The 19,314-nt window shown below is 39.6% G+C and overlaps 1 long non-coding RNA gene across 1 annotated transcript in view; it reads left to right on the top strand.

Annotated features, from left to right (window-relative positions):
* LOC150059195 (uncharacterized) overlaps window positions 1-13,684 on the top strand; it is a 38,233-nt gene extending 24,549 nt beyond the window's left edge. The window contains exons 3-4 of the long non-coding RNA XR_016536608.1: window positions 11,277-11,512; window positions 13,540-13,684. This is a non-coding gene — a long non-coding RNA (uncharacterized LOC150059195). The remainder of the gene's footprint in view (window positions 1-11,276; window positions 11,513-13,539) is intronic.
* Window positions 13,685-19,314: the final 5,630 nt, after the last annotated feature.

The following is a 19,314-nucleotide window of genomic DNA, read 5'->3' as shown; positions in this document are numbered from 1 at the left end:
AAAGTTGAAGCTGATGCTTTGTGGATAATACCACTCTTTAAATTAATAATCTCCCTTGATATGTGAATAGGTGAGATCTAACATCCAGCTGTTTCCTGTTCATACTTCAGATTAGCTCTTTCTTCTGATGCTAGCATTCTATTCTTCCTGTGGAGAAAAATCTGGGAGTCACAATGATTGGCAGGGCTTGCACCTCATTCTTCACCTTTAGGATTGTGGGATTCCATGCCACTTAATGCAGGGCAACTGAAACAGATTTCCTCCCAGCCCCCCTGATGTATACAGGGTTCTTATGACCCAGGATAGTCAACCAAAAGTCTCCTCTTTGGAGGTCAGGGAGGCATTTATGCTGCTATTGGCGATAAAATGCATGTAAATCCTAAGTGTCGCCCTAAAAGTCTGCTAGTGGGAAATAGATGGGAGTTATTATAGGAACTAGAGTGACAGCATAGGAAAGGTGTATAGTAGGACTTAGGTAAGCACAGCCGAGAGGATTGTGACTGCATTCCTCAGGGATAGAGATACCAGAACTGGATCTTTCAGCATGAGTCAGAACTTGCCAGCTACCCCAGAGACTGGAGGTGGGGAAGATCTTAACAGACTGGAAAGCAAAGGCAGCAAAAGACTTGGAACTATATAAAATGCTGTAGATATGTTATTATTAGCTTCATGTTTGAATCTCACATTTCTTGATAAATTAGGGCATGGAGGGATTGGACATAATCTGAGTTTCTCAAAGCCCATGGATCGCTGAGCTGAAAACTTGTGAGAGGCATTCTATGTCTAGCTTATTTGTAACTATGCAGGCCAGGCCCAACAATTTGCATGTTGAGAGAGCTCCTCAGATGATATATATCTATATATCTATACCTCTATTAGTACATGTGTAATTTTCAGTTAAAAAAACTATAAAGCCACTTTCACTTCTGAAGTTATATGTTTACATGTTAGGTTTCCCTAATGAATAGCTACTCATTAAGTGACCAGTGAATAAATAGATGATTAATTGAACAAATGAATGGACAGGGCATTCAAATATTTAGAACCCTACTGAAGTTACTGTCTTTTGCTACTTAGGTCTCCTTGAAGTCTACCATTAAGGTGATTGGTTGCTCAACTTCTAACTAGCTGACATTTTTCTGGAGGCTAGAGTCCTAGCTTTTGATGCTTGGTGGCTGTCACTAATGGCTTGTGTATGTTGATAAGTAACCACCTATGTGATTCCTTTGTCCTCAGCTGGGGTTACTTTGAATTGATGAGTCAGTGACTTTTAGAGGCCCCAGCAAGCTCAAGTTTCAATTATTCCTAGTAAGGACTTGTCTTAATAATGTTCATGTTATGATACCCTTGTTTGTATTTCCGGGCATCAGGAATTTTACTTCATCCTTGTCTGAAGAAATTCAAAAGAGAATCCTTTCTGGGTAGCACTACAAATGGGTACCTCATTAGAAGGTTCCCCTCATGGGGTCAGTCCAGTTTCTCTCTGCTCCCTCCCGTTTGATCTCTGACGAGTCCCACCCACTCTTCATACAAGAGTTTGTGTCCAATTTCTTTTTTCCAGGAAAGCTCTCTTCTGTTTCTTCCTAGAACAACATCTTCACGAGGTGCTGGAGAGAACCTCTATAGCAACCACCCTGTAGTTTGGTGGCTATACTATTGTGGGTGCAGCGTCACCTCACACGTGACCACAGCTGAACTGGTCTACACCCTGACATACTCATGGGTTAGATACTTGAATGTCATGTTGATGTCAAGGTTTTGCCTCAATTCTGGCCCTGACCTTGGTGAACTGGTATCTATGCAGTGGTTTGAAGACCATAGTTTGAGTGACACCCTAAGCTAGGGTGCTTTGAAATGAATACAGACTAAAACTCTTGTTCTTCACTGTGACAGCAGGGGCCTTTCCACACTCTAGCTTCATGATGTTTTCTTGGTGAGGGGGGTGGGGCTGGTTGGTTTTCTGTTTTCCTTTCTGCTTTACTGATTTCATTCCCTTACAGTCTTCTTGCCTCAACACCTGTTGTTCTAGGAAGGATTTATTGCTTCCTTGCCTATATCCCCCCTAGCACTTTTGAGATAGTTTATCACAAAAATATAATGCATGTATATACACTTTCATCCTCTCTCCAAATAATGTAGCAATGCTAACTTTAGTTATGTTTTTATGTGCAAAAGACTGTTTGCTGAGGCTGGCATGTAATGGGTATTAAGAGACACATACTGAATTGAAATGAATCAGATGCACTGGCCAGCAAGGGTAGGATAGCACTAATGTCCAGTTGCTGTCAGGTTCAGTACATTCCTCCTCTAGTTTCTGCCACTGGGGAGAGAGCAAGAGCCCAGCCACAGGTGTAGAAGATGAGAAAAGCAGAGATGAAAATTTAGCTTGGGCCAATCAACGCATTTGTCACTGTTTGGCAAGGATTTGCTTTTGGCTGAAGGGAAGTTGATTTAGATTTATCCTGGGCCTTTGGGAGCTGTGCTCAGTGGGAAAGGTTTGGGGGTGGATTTGGTAGCTTATGTACACCTGCTTGCAGCAGAAGACGCTGCTTCTTTTCATTTTGTTTCACTCCCAATGCAGGAGCCGTTACTCTGTGAATGGAAGATTGATAACATCTCCAGGTGGAGATGTTTATCTTTTATTCCAATGGCCACAACTTATTGAAAACAATACCTACCTGCAAGTCAGAGGGCACTTGAAGGTCATCAGCTTAGCTAGAACCAGCAAGTGAACTTGAATTGCATTTTTCTGGGGGAAATGGTCGGGGGGGCACTTCATGGGAATTGGGTGGCTGGTGGTCTCATGCCAGCCTGGAAGTGGAGGCTGGAGGCTAGAGAGGAAGGCAGGAATTCTGGGTTGCTAAGGCCGGTTAGTTGTTGACATTATAAAGGAATGGACTGTTTAGACATCTGGAAAGGTTAGCAATCACAACTGGAAACACATTCACAGCAAAGCAAGGCAATAGGAGAGTGAGAAGTTCTCAGTAAATGGCCACCTGGGAAAGATGATTCAGCCCACTCATCTTTCCTGAGCACTGGACCTGTACGCTCAATTGCCTATGGAAACACTCCTGCCGCAAGTCCAGCCAGAACTGCAGGCTCAATAGATGTATTAAGGAATATTGACCCTTGATCTTCTCTCCTCCAGGGTTTTCTGTGTTTGTGAATGGTACCAGTATACTCTTGCTTAAGCTACTTTTCTGTGTGACTATTTCTACATCTCTATATCTGATAATAGTCATGGTGTTCTATTAATCACAACATTCAAATATTTTTCTTTTTGGCAGTACTGGGGTGATACTATTTGAGCCATGTTTCCGCCTTTTTATTGGTTAGGTTTGAGATGGATTCTACTCACTGGGGACAGAGCTGAGCCTCTGTTTGCCTGCTGTTGGCTCTTCCCATCCTGGTGGAGATCATAGGTACACACCACTGCGTCCAGCTTCTATTTGTAGAGATGGAGGCTTGAGAACTTTTCTATAACTAAAGAGAGAATTGTGCCTCTCTCAGTCTCAGTCTCTCACATACCTTTAGATAACAGGTATGCACCAGTGAACTGAAAAAGGATCCTGTAAACTTTTCTGCACGGCTAGCCTTGAGTATCAGTTCTTCTGTTCTCAGCCTCCTTAGTAGCTAGGATCACAGTCACAGGCCATCCGCACCTCCTTGGATACTTCTTCTAATTCTGCCTATTTCTTCCCATCCTCACTAAAACTGTAGACCTCAGGCCACCACCATTTACTGCTGGGATTAGCTTTGCTCTCTTCATTCTGTTCTTTATAGCTCTTTTGCTTTTTGTACCTCCAGTTATTCCACAATGATGATTGAATAAAATCCAAACACTTAGGGAAGGCTTGCTGAGTCTTCCGTGATTTGCTCTGGCTCTTCTCCAACCCTGTCTCTCTCTCATGACTTTTCTTCTGTATCACATGTTAACAGATGCTAAATGTAGTGTACACTTCTTTTTGATGTCCAGTGTTTAAGTTGTTCTTCACATTGAACTACATTGTCTATCTTTTCTTCTCTTTGTTATTATTCTTTTCTAGTTTGTTTATGTTTTCCTTCACATGACATCAAACTATTTCAAGCAAGGATTGTGTTTTATTCACTATTAAATTTAAGGTTATATCTTTAAATCCTAAGTCAATGTTTCAAGAAAGACATGAGGGCTGGGAGTTTGGCCTAGTGGTAGAGTGTTTGCCTAGCATGTGTGAGGATCTGGGTTTGATTCCTCGGTACTACATGCATAGAAAAAAGCCAGAAGTGGTGCTGTGGCTCAAGTGGTAGAGATCTAGCCTTGAGAATGCCCAAGGACAGTGCTCACGCCCTGAGTTCAAGCCCGAGGACTGGCCAAAATACAGACATGAATTTAAGCTGGGCACCAGTGGCTCCTGACTATAACCCTGGCTACTCAGGAGGCTGAGATCTGAGGATCATGGTTCAAAGCCAGCCTGGACAGGAAAGTCCATGAGACTCTTATCTCCAATTAACCAGCAGAAAACTGGAAGTGACACTATGCCTCAAAGTGATATAGCACTAGCCTTTGAGCAAAGAACTCAGAGACAGTGCCCGGGCCTCGAGTTCACTCTGTTGCTGTTATTACAGCAACAACAACCCCAACCCCTGAAAAATATAAGCAAAAAAACCCACAGAATTTTAGAAAAATTGAGGAAGGAAAAGGAGAAGATACAATGAAAGTATAGTGTTGAGTGACCTAGCCTGTTGTCTCTAAATCTGATGAACATTTAAGATTGAGGCAAAGGGTTGGATTTGTTCTCCAAAGGAATTGGTACTTTTATTGAGGGACTGAAGGAATGGGACATAGACTGGGTTTGGTGTATCAATTGATTTAAGCTTGTTTGGATGATTTGGTCCCTGTAAAATTCATATGTTGGAAATTTAATCCCCAATGAACATTAGGGGAAATATCATCCCCTAATGGAAGATATTTAGGCCCTGGGGTTGGAGCCTTGCTGAATGGTTAGTACTGCTAGGTGAAGGAATGTTTCTGCTCTTTTCAATGATTCTGCAACATAAACATATGCCCTTTAGACCATCCATTTTCTTGTGAGGATACACCAAGTAGACCATCTTTATAAAATTCTGGTTGCTAGAGGCCTTGACTTTGGACTCATCAGCCACTAGAATTTCAGCTTGTTGCAATTTCCCCCAGATTCAAGTATTCTGTGATAGCAGCGCAAAACAGACTAAGAGAGGAGGTTTCTGAAAAGAAACACAATTCCATTAAGATACTCTTCCTGAAGAGATTTGAACATCAAAGCCACCTACAACCATGTGGTTAGAGTTAAGGGACTCATGAATAGTGATGATAAAACCAGACAAGCCACAGAAAGATGCAGTTGGCACTTCCAGGACTGAAGGAACAAAGGGATGAGGAAGGGTTATAAGCTCACAGTAGCATGGAAGAAGGGATGCTAAGCTAGAGCTTAGTGTTAATACTGATCCTTCAGGACAGAAACCAACATCCTGAACTCTTACTGCTTCTCCCCTTTCTGTGAAACCAAGGGGAATGTCAGTGGATAGAGGAGCTTGGGTGCTTGTCTCAGTAGACCAGAGAAAGGTAGAGAAAGAATGTAGAAGGACAAATGAAAGAACTAGACTGAGAAGAGAGAATGTCTCCAATTTAGTTTTCAAAAAGCCTATAACCCTAGCAACTCAATCGAGATCTGAAGATCTCAGTTGGAAGCCAGCATTTTTCTAAATATTGTGAGACTCATCTCCAATTAACCAGCAAAAAATAAAACCCAAAGTAGAGGTGTGGCTCAGATGATAGAGTGCTAGCCTTGAGGGCAAAAGCCAAGCAAGATCATGGTGACCCAAGTTCAAGCCCCAGAGTACTGGTACCCATACATGAATATTTTTGTCAGAGAACTTATGAATGTTAGTGTACTTGGGAGAGACTCTGGAATCTTAGCCTGCACCATGTAAGCTCAACACTGTTAAAACTGGCATGTTTGATCCCCGTTATTGTTTATCTGGAAATAATGTTTGTAAAGTCAAATGCAAGGGAGAAAGACAGAGATGGAGAGACAGAGAGTGAGAAAGAGACAAAGAGAGAAAGAGAAAATGGGGAAGGGAGAGAAACATTTTCAAGTATAAATTGGCTATATGAGGTAGGCTGCTCAAGTCTTTTGTCATAAGTGACCTGGTAGAACTTTTCCTGGAAGTGCAGTTCCTCAGAGACTATTTTGCAAGCAATTCATTGGTTTATTACCTGATGTTAGGAAACCACAAGAAGAAACAGTCCTGAATGACAGCAAGAAGATTTTACTTTAGACTTAAGGGATGGTTTTTAATAACGTGCATATCAGATTCCATTTGACTTCAGGAAGACATCATTTTTTTTCTCATCCATTCTGAATTACATTATATATCCAAACACAAGAATTCTGCCTGAATGAGTCACCTGAATGACATTTTAAACATGGATGTATCGATTTTCCTCAAAAACTACCATGATGAGATTCAATATTCAAGTTGCCTGCATTGTTTGCCTAGACAGAAAAACTTAAAGTCCAAGTACTGTGGGAGAGAGCTCAGGAAGACTTTAACAGCATCTATACTACTTAATCTCTCCATAGCCACTTCTCTGGCTTCCCCCTGCCCCACCCCTTCTCCTTTCCATTCACACACTGAGCTACAGACACATTGACCTCCTAGATTTTCCTGATAGTTTTTCTTGAGACCTCTATACTGGATCGCCCTTCTGTGGGGATAGGTCCTTTTTCAGGCATGTGTGCAGGTGGCTGGACTCCATAACCTTCTCAGTGAGATCTTCTCTGACCTTGCTATGTAAAAGACATTCTCATGTCTTATTGGATCCTCATAGAAATAACTCATATTGGGGTGTCAGCATATTACTTTTCCAGATATTTCTTTATCTTGCTTCCAGAATGAGAGCACAAATTTGGCAGAGCCAGGTACTTTGTCTGTCCTGTTAGCTATTGTATTTCCAGCTTAAGGCTAGGAAATCTATGCACAAAGGCTAGGAAAAATATGGATGCCCAATAAAGACCTGTGAAACTGATGAAAATACCCAAACAAAAATGGCAAAGATTCTCTCTTTCCTAGTTGTCATATAATTTAGATAAGGAAATGCATTTCTACTCCTTTGCCATGCTTGTGCACAGGTTCTTTCTGTCCAGCTGGCAATTCATGAGCTGCTAATTCCAAGGAGGGCATGCAGGACTCTGGTCCTTCCTGTTTTCCATGTGAACAGGCTTTTCCTGGGCATACGAGGCTGTACTACATCTCTAGGACAGTTCCTGTGTTCATCAAGTTGTCAGGAGTCAGCTCAGATCAGTGCTATTTCAGGGTAGGCCTTTCTGGTTCCAGGGCTCAGTGTTTTGAACTCACTCACAGACATAAGCCACTCTCTCCAAAACAGGCATCATTGCTTAATGAGGAGGATATGGACTGAAAAATAGTTAGCCAATTTGCTACTGTGTGTACATCACAGTGTGTATCTGCTTGCACAAAGCTAGCTAACACAGGTCAATCACTCGTGCAGTTTCTTAGTGTAACCAAAAGATATGATAAACCAAAAGCTATGGCTAGCATAACACAGCAGACTTTTTTTTTGCCTGTACCAGGGCTTGAACTCAGGACCTTGGGTTCTGACTTGACTTTCTTGCTCATGGCTGATACTCTATGACTTGCGACACTTCTTCAGTCCAACTTTTAGCTAGTTAGTGATTGAATCTGTCAGACTTTCCTGTGTTGGCTGGCTTCAAACTATGGTTCTTCTGAGTAACTAGGATTATAGGTGTGAGTCACTGGTGCCTTGCCTAATAGCTTGTTTTATAGTATTTTTAAAATAAACAGAAGAGTGCATTGTCAAGCAATAAAATAATCTTCTTTTCTTTCTCAGCAAATACATAAACCAATAAGTCATTTATTACCATTATCAAGTATTATGTATGTTACATAGTTTTATGTTCTATATTTTCACATAACTAGTAGAGCAGTGAGTTTGTTTAACTATCTGAGGCAGGAACATTTTGATGGCTATAATGTCCCTAGGTGATAGAACTATTTTTTAGTTCCATTATCATCTCTTGGTACTACCATACACCATTTGTCCTTGATTGATCCTCCTTTCCACACTTTAAGTAATGTTAGCATTTTAGTTCTTGAGCTATAGTCTCTTTGATCCATTTTCTTGTTTTGACAAGAATACAAGTAGAGGGAAGGGCTAACCAGGCACACAGGTGGATCCAAGTTTGTCTTGGAAAATGTCCTTGGACTCCATCTTCCTATAGCATTGTGTCCTTGGCAAACACTGGCTGAGGGCAAATGTCTAAGCTGGCAGTGTATGGATGAAGTAGAGTAAAAGGCACATGTGTTTGTTAGAATATCAGGTATCTTGGGGAAAAACCCAGATTATCTACTAGTCTAACTTGATTTAGAAACTCGTAGGTCATGTTTCTTTTCTTCTATAGGGCACAGAGAGAAAAGGAAATGTCTGTGGGACAGGAAATACTTTTTAGGGAACTCAATGGGTTTGGAAAACGTGCAATAATCTGAGATCAATTTTGCTGGATTGGAGAACAGATAGTAGTATATTGTATGTGATTCTTTTTTCTTTTTTGCCTGTCCTGAGGCTTGAATTCAGGGCCTGGGCAATGCCTTCTTCTTCTTCTTCTTCTTCTTCTTCTTCTTCTTCTTCTTCTTCTTCTTCTTCTTCTTCTTCTTCTTCTTCTTCTTCTTCTTCTGGTTCCCTTTCCTCTTCTTCTTTTCCTTCCTCTTCTTCTTCTTCCTTCATGAGGCTTGAACTCTGAACTTGAGTACTATCCCTGAGCTCTTCAGCTCAAGGCTAGCACTCTACCACTTTGAAAGATAGCACCACTTCCAGTATTCTGGTTAATTGGAGATAAAAGTCTCATGGTCTTTCATGCCTGGGCTAGCTTTGAACTGTGATCTTCAGATCTCAGCCTCTTGAATAAGTAAGATTACAGGCATGAGCATAAGTGATTCTTAAAAGAAGCGAAATAGAGGAAAATGGCATGTGACAAGACTGTTCAGATGTGTTGACAAACTAGTTTTTCTACAATAGGAGTTTAATTTTCTCTGGCTGATGGAATATTAATAAGAAGATTAAAAGCATTTGTGTTCTCTTTTTGACAAATTGGTCAGATAGACAAGGGAACTTTTCAGAATACTATCCTTTTTCATAAGAGACATTCTTATAATTGACACATTTAGAGGACATACAATTATACAGCTTGCTTGCAGTCACTCCTTAGCCAGAGTATTTACTCTGTAAATATTTCTGAGAAGAAACCAAAACATTTGCAATGGAAAGACAGGGAGGACAAAGTAAGTTAGAATCAGTTATATGTGCTTTGATACTCTCTGAGGCTGACTCCCGTTCCTCTCTTTTGCTTCTCTTAGTTCTGCTGATGGATATTGCATTGAGGGATATTTAAGTTCCTTGAGCTATTTTACTTTGAGGGTACATCTTTGTTTTGGCTCCATTTGTTTCCCTAAACAGAATCTTACTAATTTCAGTAGAGAGTCCCTGAGGCATAGGAAAGGAAAAGCAAGGTTGAAATTGGAGAGTTTGAGTTGTCATACCACCTATTTCACTGCCAGTTTATCAAGTCTCTTATTTTCTGTCATTCTCAGGTCTTTCTCCATAAAATGGGATGTGTGAAGTGGACCCTACTGGCACATTTCCAGGATCAAAGGTATGAAATGATGTCAAGCGCACTTGATAAAGTCTTGTTGAAGCATGCACTACAATTGTCACAGTTTCATTCTCTCTGAGGTGGAAGTAGTGAAATGATCTGGCAAAAGAATAGATATAACCAAGTGGTTTAGGTTCATTATCAAGATCTTGAAAGCCAGACTTCATTTATGGACAGAAGAGGGAGGAAGAGACAGGGAATGGATAAAATAGACAGGGAGGGGAAAAAGAGACAGGGAAGGGCGTGGGTATCACCTCCAAACATTCCTTCTCTTGGCCAGCTGAAGGTTGGACTTCTGCCCAGACTTTGCTAATATCTCTAAACTCCACCCAGAGCATCTGGTTCCCAGGCAGCCCCAAGTCTTCCAGATTACTGGGATACCAGTATTCCAACTGAGGAGAAGTACACATGGGCAGGAATAATGTTTGTTGAACACCTATCCGGAGATACTCAGTTCCTCAGGTTGTGGGATGGAGTTTACTTGAGCTTGAGTTCTGTTGCATACTCTTCCTTCCCAATCTGTACAGCTTGGGGATACAAACAAATGATGTTTGAAATCCTGGACCCAATGCAGAGCACAAGAACCACTTCATCACCTCTGAAATGGACCTGGTTAAACTTTCAATTGCCCAGGCCCCTCTTTTTGTTGAACTTTTAACTATGCAGGTCAGGTTTCTAGGAGACAGTGGGAATTTTCGTATTGACTGTGGTAGAAGAGGGAACTAACTAACTATGGGTAGGGGAAATAACCATTTTTGTGACAGTAATCTTTTTTTTTTGTGAATGTGATCTCTTACATCTTGCATGCATTTTAGAAGATTATGCTCCAGATGTCAGCCTAAAATCTCCTAGCCACCTGTGGTCTCATTATAGCTGGGGTTATGTTCTTGTGTCTTGTGGTGGCTGACTTCCTTGACTTTCCATAGTGCTTAGTTTTCATACATGATCTTAACAGCATAGACACAGCATAGAAGCAAAGTGGTCTCATGATTGCTCATGGGTAGGACTTTGAATTCCATATTAAAGTGACTGCTCCACTAAGAGGCTTGCTTTCTTTACTGGACAGAAGTTTCTGTGAGCCCAAAGGTTAAAACATTCATTTATATGTTTTCCACAACAATTTACTCAGTGTATATTACATAATAAATGCATCCTATGTTTATTTGGAATAAATATATAACTTCCATGATGGTGCTTGTCTGTTTTCTGGTAGTGGCAAAAGTTATTCTTTTGTTTGGAAGGACATTTTATTTTGTTCAAATCTTCTCACAGTTTATTTTATTTGTAAGTAATGAAGCCATCATTGACATAAGAGAATGACTCTCAACCTCTCAGAAAATAATGAAGAGATCTCTTTAGTACGTTTACAATAGTTTTATGAACATTTCCATCTCTGAATGCATCATTTCAGTCAATCATCAGAATAAAATAACAAAGATGTTTATTTTATTTTGATATTAAAGTATGGTGAAGATTAAGTAAAATAGGATGTGATGAAGATAATTAAGGTACATTGCTTACCACAAATTATAAAGGTTATTCTTTCTTTGTTTTTTTTTTTTCCAGTATTGGGGCTTGAACTCAGAGCCTGAGTGCTATTCCCTAAGCTTCTTTTGCTCAAGGCTACCAATCTACCACTTGAGCCATGGCTCTTCATTAAACCATCAAGGATTTGGAGAAAGTAACAGCAGAGAGAAGTATGAGAATGTTGAGAGAAGTATACTGACCTTGAACCAACTCAACCACCGTGGTCAAGGTAAGAAGTAGGAAAGCCATTGTCTAAGAGTAAAGTGTAAGCACAGGTACGTATCTTGAGGAAGCTTAGGCTCACCCCATCCCCTCCCAGGGACACTGGGCTCTGATCCTTCTTGTTTTCTTTTCAAAGAAGCTTTGTAGCCAACGTCCAATAGAAATCATTTATTATAATAATTATTATTATTTTGCCAGTCCCGGGACTTGAACTCAAGAGCCTGGGCACTGTCCTTGGGCTTTCTCAAGGCTAGAGCTCTACTACTCGAGCCACAGCACCACTTCCAGCTTTTCTGTGTATGTGGTACCAAGAAATCGAACCCAGGGCTTTGTGCATGCTAGGCAATCACTCTACCATTAGGCCACACTCATGGCCTCTGGAAATCATTTAGACTTCATGGATCTTAGGGCTAGATGGTCCAGGGCCTGGCGATCTGGTAATCAAGTTCCATCTAAAGGCCCAGCCAAACCTGATGGCCTCATTCCTCTCATTTCTGTTTTGCTGTGTGAAAATTCTTACTTTTATATTTCTTAGGGCCAGGAAAAATTCTGTGTACTGGAACTGCAAGTCAGCTAGTGCAGGGTGCGAAGGGTAGAACTTCCTTCCGTGATGCTGGTGTCAAAGGTCATAGGAGAACTCTGAAGTCCCAACTTCCCTTGATAATTTATGTCCAATATACAGGTGTATCAACATTTCCTTAAACTACTACATAGTTTATCCTGACCCATTAATTTTGTGTTGATGAGGCTTATGATATTTATACTTAGCTGTATAAAAATTCCCCTTTATTTGTACAAAATCAAGTAACTGTGATTTAGAGGAAGGGATCAGAGACCTATAGAGAAGTCTGAAGTTTTGATTTCAGTGTTGTCAATTCTAAGTGTGTTGCTAAAATCATATTTTTTTGGATCTCTAAATAAGTATGCATATACCCTAAAATAAAATAGATTAAAGGTTTTGTAATTCCTTGCTGGGATCATTGTGACAATTTGAATCAGATGAATTGGTTTTTAAAATTCCTTCCATGACACACAATCCAAATTTTGAGACATTCTCTTCATCCTTACAGTGTAATCTTCTTTACTACATGAAAAAGACAGTAATGCCACAAAATTGAAAGCATTGCTGCAAGATTTTAAATGGACAAAATAAAGAACAAAAATGATTAATGAAGTAGTTAGTATAAGGAAAAAAATCTAACAAGGTTTAGATATTATTTTTATACATATATCCTAGCTGTGAAAACCTGAACAAGTCACTTAATTTTAATTTCAGATTATTTATATTTGTTGGAGGAAATGAAACCCAATCTCATAGCATGATTGCCTGGTCTACTGGAAAGCACTGTGGAGTTCACTGTACAAATGTCTTCCTTAGGGATTCTAGTCGGATATTTACCAGAACTTCTATTTGAGATTTGTTGAACCAATAGATATTTTGTACACATCTGTAATAGTTTAATAGATTTCAACCATATCCCTTTTCAGACTTTGTTGTGTTCCCCCCCCCCCCGACCCTGTTTATCTTTGTTTTTGGACTTCTCTGCATTCATTTGGCAAGCTGCCAAATGCTTTGGTCATTAATTTAATTTTTTTTTCTGGAATCTCTCCATCTTTGTTTTGTCATTCTTATGGAGCAATGAGAGGAGCTGCCCTGGAATAAATGCAGATGTCCAAAGTAGAATAAAGACAGCAGAGAACCAAAGTGTGTGTTGATGGTCTTCATCTTTCTTTATGTGATCATGTTCTGTCCAAATCTGGGAACCTGACAAAAGATAAGCATAATCAAATATTAGCTCTCCCAAAGCATGCAAACAGAAAGAAGCCTTTTGTAGACCTGAGCCAATGGCTTCATTCTAATTACGCATTCTTTATTGATATCTACTACGTAGTTTGTAGGCTAACTGGTCTTCGAAAGGCTGAAATACTTAAATGTGGTTAAAAACAGAGAGAGAAAGACTTTGAGAAGATGTGAAATACCTTTTTCTGTGAGCTCTACTATATCATTAGTCTGAGTTTTCTGACAGAAAAAGAGAAAACAATGTATAAAACCTCCATCTTGAATTGGCCTATTTTTCAGATCCCTGAAACTGTTGACAAATAATAACTTCAAAAAATATTCCTGACAATGAGAATTGGAATAAGACTGCGTAGTTCCTGGCACATGGGAAGAACTATCTTGATTGCTTTCCAGGGAGCCTACCCTCCAAATTGTTTGGGAAGAAAATAAGGGCAATAAAATAACTTTAATAACATTCTGGTGAAATTTCTGACCTAGCTGAAAGGGTTCTGGGTCTTTTTTGTTCAAACACCACTTTTGAGAATATAGCTTCAAGTATCTTTTCCCCATATCATTCATATCAATTTTGATTAAGAATAACTGAAATTTACTGAATTGGAAAGTTTAACTGTTTGGTGAGGGATAGAAATCCTCAGCCAAACATTTTAAGGAATAATCACAAAGGAGCAATATTGGCTCATTTTGATGTCCGTTGGTGTAACAGTCCATAGGCTGTAGACTCTCAGTCTGCAGCAGGAACTTGGGTATCCTGAACCCCATTTTTCCCCATGCTTTAGGAGTAAAACAATTACTGTACTTAGAGACATTATTACATGGGCTGTGTTTGATGTCCGGCTGGCTGAAGACAGTCTGTCTACTCTTCAGAGAGATCTAATGTAGTGGTTCTAAATCCAGCCAAGCCCAGTAAAATAGCCTATAATGTGAAATCAAAACAAGCCACCATGCTTGATGTTTAACCATTTCAATCAGAATCAGTGAAGTTAGTTGTAACCTGGACCAAACAGCTTAAAAACTCTCCAGGTAATTCTGAGGAAAGGGGAGAACTATTCACAAAGGCACCTCTGGTAAATCCCTCGGGTGTAGATTAACGGGAAAGTTACCTGACAAAAGTTTTCATATTAGTTGTTAAAAATGCATTGAAAGGTCTTTGAAGTCAAGTATGATGCATACCTTCTCTATCTAAGAACACCGCCTGGGCATTGATCCTGAGAATTCTTCATGTAGACAACTTCTACCATTTCATTTCAAGATGCATGAGAAAAGTTGTGTTTGTTTTGTTTTCTGATGTATATCTAGTTCCTAGAACAGTGCTTGGCTTAAAGCACAAACTCACTTATGTATTATTTGAATGTATTAATGACAATAGATCTGTTTGGCTGCAAAAATATCAAATGCTTGGTGATTTAAATTACAGTATTTTGTTTGAATGCCCATAGAGGATGGCAGGATTTTGTCTCAGGGAGAGTTTGCTTGGTTCATCTGGACTCGAGGTATCTGGTCAAGCCCAGGGCTGCTTCATGTGTTTTCATTCTGAGACTCAGATGAAGGCAATGTAGTCACCTGGGGGCTTGCTCATATTTGGATAAATCACACACACACACACACACACACACACACACACACACACACTTAAGAGGTATATGGTACCTTAGAAAATCTTGATTTGGAGTTGGTACCCTGGCTGTTCTGCTGATATTCCATTGACTGAAGCAAGTCAGATAACCACAACAAAACCTCTAAACTGTCAATAGCTTCAAAGTTGAAAACCCAGTTCTGGAATTGTACTTCTTTCTGAGCATATCTTATGTTATCCGATCTCAGTTCATAGGTTTTCAATTTGAGTTTGACTACTTTCAGGGATCAGGAATTCAAATTCCTTTTGTCAGTCTGTTTTTTGGACAGCTCTAAAAATTAGGAAAATCCTTTTAGATTTTGAGGAAGGATATTTTTCCTGGAGTCTCCACTTAGTGTAAACAAAACAAAACCAGGATAACTGGGAAGTAGTAGTTCTTTGTGTGTATCATTATTTGTGGTCAAGCATTCATACTACAACAATTGTTTACTTCTCTACTTATATGGAAGTGCAGAGGAGACTTGTGTTGAGGTCATATCTTCACAGTGTTTTCCACAAAATAAATATTTAATAAATATACTGGGAAAATAACAATCATGGTGTCTTTTTTTCCCAAGTAAGCATTCTTAGTTTCTTCAACTATGGTATTTATCATCTCCTGATTTTTTTTCTTTTAAATTTATGCCTCTCCTGAGAAACTGTACAGAAAGGGGGCTTGGTCAGAGGCTTTGGATTCTCTTACAAAAACTTTCCCAATAGCCAGATTACTATAGTGCTTTGCATTGCTTTGGGCAACATTGATATGTAAACCACCTTTGAAGACCACCCACCTGGACTAACACTCTTAAAGAAATTTTTACTTGTGATAAGAAACAGCAATGCATTTTAATGGATTTTTTTTGTAACATAACTCATGACAATAAAAGTCAGTGTCCTGTCTAAAGAGTTGTTTTACTGATAAATACCTCCTATGTATGCATGGTATAAAATGAATGATGAGGCTGGATCATAATCTCAATTATTCAACTTTGATAAGGCTACTTGGACTTGTTGGTAGATTCTGATGATATCTGAAGGAAGTTTTCTCTCAGCCACTGGGAAAATATATTAGCTGACTCTGGCTTCCATAACAAAACACCACACATTGAGTGGTTTAAACAACAGAACTTGATTTGGTTTCTAATGATATCTTTCTTTTTGGCTTGTTGATGACAGTTTCTTTTTGCGTTCTCATATGACCCTTTTATATGCATGCACTTTGTGTGTGTGTGTGTGTGTGTGTGTGTGTGTGTGTGTGTGTGTAGAGAGAGAGCGAGAGAGAGAGAGAGAGAGAGAGAGAGAGAGAGAGAGAGAGAGAGAGAGAGAGAGAATCTATTTCTTATACTCCTTATAAGGACACCAATCCTTAGAATCTAATACTAGGATGTCCTCAGTTAAACATAATTACTTACATGGCTTCATTTCCAAACACAGCTACTCTGACACTTAGGGCTTCAATGTATGAATTTTGAGGGGACAAAAGGATAGGGATGCTTGATTCAAAGGAATTACTAAGAGAAGCTGGCATGGAGGAAGCATGCATGGTAGGTAACTGAAACCTGGCTTCCTCAGAAGAGAAGGGCTAGAGCTGGGAGCACACTGGGGAAAATGAGGCAAAGTGATTTTGACTACTGTAGCTATCAGAAAACTGGGACTATGACCCCAGTTCCATTATTAGCGGCGTGTCTAAACCCAACACAATCATTAAAGATCTGTTTTTTGCAATCAACCAAACTATGGAATCAACATAGGTGTCTACATCAGGTGAGTGGATAAAAAACATGAGTTATCCATAAAACACAATTCAGCCATCAAGAAGAACGAAAACAAGTTGCTTTCCAGAAAATGAATGGAACTGGAAATCGTTCATGGTAAGTGAATAAGCCAGGCCCACAAAGAAACAAAAAAATTGGATATCGTCTCCCATTTGTTAGAGGAAGGCAAAAACAAGGTCATGAAAATGAAAGGGGAAGTCTTAGGGGGATAGAAGGGAAAAGGAAGACAGGAGGAATGGCGGAGATGAGAAAGAGGTGTGGGGAGGGTGAATATGATCAAAGTACAGCATATGCATGATGAAATGTCACAGTGAACCCCTACTATGTACATTTTAATAGATGCCAATAAAATATATATAATATGAAACACAATATTTAATACGTGTGATGCATGTGTAATATATAATATGTACATATAATAGCTATGTTGGGCAATTTAAAAATCCCTGTGATTTGGTGTACTCTACCACCAGAAGCTTTTCATAGGTATGAGTTCAGGGGGGTGATTTAGAGCTGGTTGGCTGTAGAATGTGTAAAGGAAAAGGAGAAAGGAACATTAAGCACAGAATACAGCATGCCTAAAGATCAGGAATCCAGACAGAGAATATTTATTTTGGATACAGAAAATGTATTTTTGATGGAATTAAGATTGTTCTTTTCATTGCACACATACTGTCTGCTTGGCAGTCTATGACATACTGTTTTCGCTTTCTGTTGTGTAATAAATAATTACAAAATTAATGTTTTTAGACAATGCTCATTTCTTACTTCAAATAACACATACCACAGTCCAAAGTCTGTCTCTGTGTGGTTCAGTTAGGTTCTCTGCTCAGGATCATTGCTGCTGTTGGTTGGGACCTCTCTTGGCTTTCAGAAGTCACCTCAAGAACTACTCCATAGCATGGTGATTCACTACTTCAAGGCCAATGGGAGCCTGTCTTTCTGTCTCACTCTCTGCTTTCTCTCTCTCTTGAACAGTCTCTCTTCCTTTTTCTCCTTCTTTCTTTCTTTCTTTCTTTCTTTCTTTCTTTCTTTCTTTCTTTCTTTCCTTCCTTCCTTCCTTCCTTCCTTCCTTCCTTCCTTCCTTCCTTCCTTCCTTCCTTCTTTCTTTCTTTCTTTCTTTCTTTCTTTCTTTCTTTCTTTCTTTCTTTCTTTCTGTCTGTCTGTCTGTCTGTCTTCTGAAAAGGCCAGTAGCCTCTTATGAATTTTTCTACTAAAGCCACCACGGTACTTTGCATTTTGACTGACTTAAGAACAGTTTGTTCATAGTTTAATCAAAGGATTGAAATTTGGTGATATTCACAAGTTCTGGCCACAGGGCACTGGTAGGTTTATATGGTGTGTACAATGACAGAGACCAGCTTTGAATCCTACTTACCACAGATTCTTTATGTGAACCCTATAGTTACGCCTTACAAAAATCTTTGGAGGCAGACCATATAATTAGTTTTCAGGTGAGGTTAAAGTTGAAGGTTACACACCTAGTAGGTTGAAGAGCCAGCTGAAATTCAGATTTTCTTTCTTTCTTCCTTTTTTTTTTGGCCAGTCCTGTTGCCTGAACTCAGGGCCCGGGCATTGTCCTTGGACACTTTTGACTCAAGGCTAGAGCTTTGCCACTTGAGCCACAGAACCACTTTTGGTTTTTTCTGTGTATGGTACTGAGGAATCGAACCCAGAGTTTTGTGCATGCTAGGCAAGCATTCTACCACTAGGCTACGTTCCTGGCCCTCAAATGTATTTTATTGCAACCTTTTCCTCTTCTTTATAACCTTGCTCTGTCACAACAGGGTTTTGGGGTGTCAAGGTAATGCCCATTCTGTTCAGAGTTTAAATAATATAAAAGAGGGCCAACAGCAATTCACAAAAACTTGGTTCCATTGAGTACTCAAAACCTTTGAAAATACTGTCACATTACTGTGCCTCATCTGATCTTCACTATAGCAAGAATTTAACTTCAAAGAGAGGAAAGATTTCTCTAAAATGTGTAGCTATGCAAATTACAGATGAAAACACATTCCTTCTGCTCTGAGCCAGCACAGTGTTCTTCTCACAATACCAGGCTAACACAAGATTGTAATGTGTTCTGCAGGATGGAAGGAAAGTGGGGTGGGAGGCACATGCATGTGTCTGAGTGGGTGAGCGTGGAGTCTTAAATTTGGAAGGAGTTGTCACAAGTGGAGAAGGGTTGGTTTCCAGGGAGAGACTGAGGCTGGTAAACAGCAAGAGGCAGATAAAGTCCTACAGGCTGACCAGTAAATACACAGCGAGGTCTCTGGATGACACAGCCCTACTTCCAATCATTAAAGCGAAAATGGTAGCAAGTGTCGTGTGGACATGCAAATGCCATGGTTTATGTAAAACTTGGGAAAGTCAGTTATACCAGTGTTTCTGGCTTTCGATTTTCCTGGAAAAAATATGGGGAAATAATTTCCTTCTTCCTTCTTCCTCCCCCTCCCCCTCTCCCCCTCCGCCTTCTCCTCCTTCTGTTTAATTTTACAAAGAAGACAAATGAGACATAGCACATTACACAGACAAATATCCATTTATTTATTCTAAAGAATATAAAAGTATGATCATTTCTTTCTGGCAATTTATTATTTTTTATAAACGTAATTTCTCCCCCTGGAATAGCCCTAGAATTTTGAGAAACAACTGGAATTAGCTTGT

The sequence above is a fragment of the Megascapheus bottae genome, chromosome 9 (genome assembly GCF_031878675.1).
Source record: "Megascapheus bottae isolate mThoBot1 chromosome 9, mThoBot2.hap1, whole genome shotgun sequence".
In the NCBI taxonomy this organism is placed as follows: Eukaryota; Metazoa; Chordata; class Mammalia; order Rodentia; family Geomyidae; genus Megascapheus; species Megascapheus bottae.
Note: the sequence above shows the minus strand (reverse complement) of the source record. Positions and strands in the feature narration are given on the sequence as shown.